This window comes from Antechinus flavipes, chromosome 1 (genome assembly GCF_016432865.1).
Source record: "Antechinus flavipes isolate AdamAnt ecotype Samford, QLD, Australia chromosome 1, AdamAnt_v2, whole genome shotgun sequence".
In the NCBI taxonomy this organism is placed as follows: domain Eukaryota; kingdom Metazoa; phylum Chordata; class Mammalia; order Dasyuromorphia; family Dasyuridae; genus Antechinus; species Antechinus flavipes.
The window spans coordinates 40,202,603-40,206,361 of record NC_067398.1 but is presented as its reverse complement, the minus strand read 5'-3'; positions in this window follow the sequence as shown (position 1 = coordinate 40,206,361).

Sequence of the window (3,759 nt, the reverse complement as noted above, 5' to 3'; positions counted from 1 at the left end):
CTAAGTTTCCAAGGATCATTCAGGAAAACATAATAGGACATGGTTTAGGTTAAAAATGGGAACAGAGAGATGAGTGATTAAATAAGGAAAGAACATTGCTGGTGTACAGAGGCATTCTGGAATCCACCCAGGAATGGGCAAATCAGAGGCAGGGGATCATGAAGAGAAATATCTGAAAAATATAATTATATCTCTGACTAGCATCTTATCTCCTTTCCCCCCTCAATTTCAGGAAGAAGTACTTCACCAGAAATATAAATAACTTGGATTTCCAGGGCTAAGATCATGAGATTCATACCTGAGCCCAAGTTTGGAAGTCCTGCCTTATGGCTAAGGGAGCTAAGACTGTAACTCATATGTATAATGCATAAAGAAAAAGAGAGAACGAAAGGACCACTTTACTCTTGGCTCCTGGGGTGACTCAGGGCAAGTAGGATAATCCTCTAGGAAGATGGTGGTTGCCCTTCTCCTGCTGCTGCTTCCACATGAGCCCGTTCCTTTTAACAATCTGTCTAAAGAAACCTGGCTGGAACTGTTCAAGTATAGTTACAGCAGTGCATATGTCAAAGACCTCATCTTTGCCTGATTCTCTTTTATTAGATTACATTCTAGCAGATGTTCTTTGCCCTGAAAGGAGCTCCAACATATTTTAAATTCAATGTCGAGTTCCTCTGAGGGGGAAAAGAAAGAAAGAAAAAAATACCTAGAAATCCAGGTAGTATTTTGCCAGCCAACAAAATTGCTTCTATGGGATTAAAATATTAGCTCTCCTGAGCTTTCAGTTCAAATCTATATAGTTATAAATACAGTGAAGGCGCAGCTATGGTTCAGTGGTTAAAATGGTAACACATCCAAACTTTGATAACCAAACTGAAGGGACAACAACTTATTAAATGCAGGACTGATGGAAATGGAATCTCCAAAAAAATTTAGTCACTTATTTTGGTCAGTCTTACTATAGGGCTCAGGGAACAGTGACGGTGTGCTCATCTCTCTCGAGAAAATTAGTCTACCAACCAAGGAAGCCTAAGAGATGAAAACCTAAAATTACACTATGATTAAAATACCATAATATATAAAAAAGAAATAAAAGTCAAAGTTGTGTGGGAAATGCAGTAGATAAAAATACACGAAGGTGGAAAATGTGTTTTCTAGCCTGACTTCTGACTGAGTTGATGTTCCAAAATAACCCTTATGCCTCATTCCTCTCTGTCTCTCTCTTTTTCTGTTTTATCTGTCTCTCTTTCCATATGTCTGCCTCTTTGTTTCTCTCCCATTCTCTTTGTTTCTCTTTATCTGTCTCTCCTTCTCCTTCCTTCCCTTCTCTTTTCTTTTCCCCTTTACTCTCATCCTTTTTTCTTCTTATTCCCTCGTCCTCTACCACCCTCTCTGTTTCTTTCTTTGTATGTCTATCATTTTCTATCTCTCTCTTCTCTCTGTGTATCTCTATCTCTCACTGTCTTTCTCTCTCTTCTCTCTGCCTCTCTACTTTTCTTTTTCTGTCTCCTCTCTCTGTATCTTTCTCTGTATGTCTCTCTTCTCTGTCTCTCTATGTTTCTCTTCCCTCCTTCTCCTCCTCCTCCTCTTCTTCCTCCTCCTCCTCCTCTTCCTTTCTCTCTCTCTCTCTCTCTCTCTCTCTCTCTCTCTCCATCCCTCCCTCTCTCCCTCTGTCTGTCTCTGTCTCTCTGTCTCTCTCTCTCTCCCTCTTTCTTTCAAACACACACACATACAAACACACATTTAATAATACATTAATATACCTGAAAGATTTCTGAAGAGAAGCAATGTAAAGTATAAAGATTTCTCTCAACTCATTTGTGGTTTTTGGTAGAAACTACCCTAGACTAAGTGATGGGAACCATGGCCTATGGTCACATTCTGTCTTTACATGTGGCCAAATCATTTTCCCTTTGAGAGTTTGAAATTTTGAATTTAGGTCTCTTCCTGCTCCAAGACTCCAGGATCCCACAATCCTCCTGTCTTTTTTAGTGTTATTACTGTGGGCTCTCTTAATAAGCCTGAAACTGTCTCAAAGTCACTTTGCTACAGTGTAGCAAGAAGAAGCAGTGTAGTATCACTGGAAAGAGCTGGGCTCAAACCACAGAAGAGTTGATTTCAAGTCCTGATTTTGACAAGTAGGTTGTGTGACCCTGCACAAGTCACATCATATGTCCATGACTCAGGCAACTTCCTGACACTTCTGATCTGCAAAAGGAGAATTACTTCACTCTAAGCTCCCTACCTTGATGAAATCATAGACCATATTCGTTTTAAAAAATCTTTATAAGGGCAGCTAGGTGGCGCAGTGGATAGAGCAGCAGCCCGAAAGTCAGGAGAACCTGAGTTCAAATCTGACCTCAGACACTTAACACTTCCTAGCTCTGTGACCCTGGGCAAGTCACTTAACCCCAATTGCTTCAGCAAATAACAATAATAATAATAATAATAATAATAATAATAATAATAATAAATTATAAAAACCATTTTTAAAGACAAGCCTGAACAAATCTAGGATACCAAAGCCACATCTCATTGTTCATATCGAAGTGCATTTGGATTCTCAAAGAAAACCTTTCTGGCAGAAACAAATAACAACAAAATCTCTTACAAATTCTATTAAAGAGGGAAGAAGCCTAAGTGGGAATTTCTGAACTGGGAATAAGCAGTTAGGGGAAGCAGCATGATGTGGATTCTGTTGCTTTGGTGGGGATGTTTGTTCCTTGGCAAAAGACAGAAAACCCAGGACAGCAACTTGGGAGAGGACACTCAGTGGGAAAGCAGGTCAGTCTATGTCAATTGGTAGTAATGTATTTAAAATGACTATTTGTACTTGAGTACAATGCTCTGTTGTTTCTATTCTGATAAAGAGTACCCTCTAAATTCTGTACCCTGAGACAAAGTCTTTTCTGGCTCATCTTAATTCTAGTTTAAACAAGCTATATACAATATAAATATACACACATATATGAGTTTGTTATATATATATGCAATACGTATATGAATATATATACAATTTACATGTTCATGTGATTTACATTTCTAAATAAAGCCCTAATAAAATATAGAAGAAAAATTAATGTAGTTCCTGATGAAATTTAACTAAAATCCTTGGAAGAATATGCAAGTATTATGCATAAAAATGAGAAATATTATTTAAAGAGGGTTCTTAAAGTTTGTAAAGTGCTTTACATGTGTTATCACTGTTGATCTTCATGACAACCCTGTGAAGGAGATGCTATTATTTGCCCCAATTTGTGGAGGAAGAAATTACAAATATATTTCCTTTAAAGGAATGGTAATTTATAATTTTAAGAACCAGTGATTTCAACATTATCCCCATAGATATGATCTCAGATTATTCTTTTTTTAACACAAAGTTTCATGTTGGAAAAACCTAAATTTAACTATTGGGGGAGGATTCTATTAGTAATAAAGTTCTGACTAAATTCACATACGACTTAATGTTTGTAAATTCATTGCATCATTCAATTAGGCTTGAATAGTTGCAAATAGATTTAGAGCTGGAACACACTTGGAAAAGGCCATTCCTCTGGTAGAAAGAGGCAAGGTGGTGTAGTGGAGAGAAAGCCAGCTGGAAGACATCTAGTCCCACCCTAATATTTTCTTTCTGTGTGAGACTGAACAAGTCATTTAACTATTTGTGGTCTAGATTATATGGCACCTCTAACACTAGATAATGCAAATAAGGTGCAACTTGCATTGGTAGGAGAAGTTTCCTTACCCAAGAGTTTCCTTGTC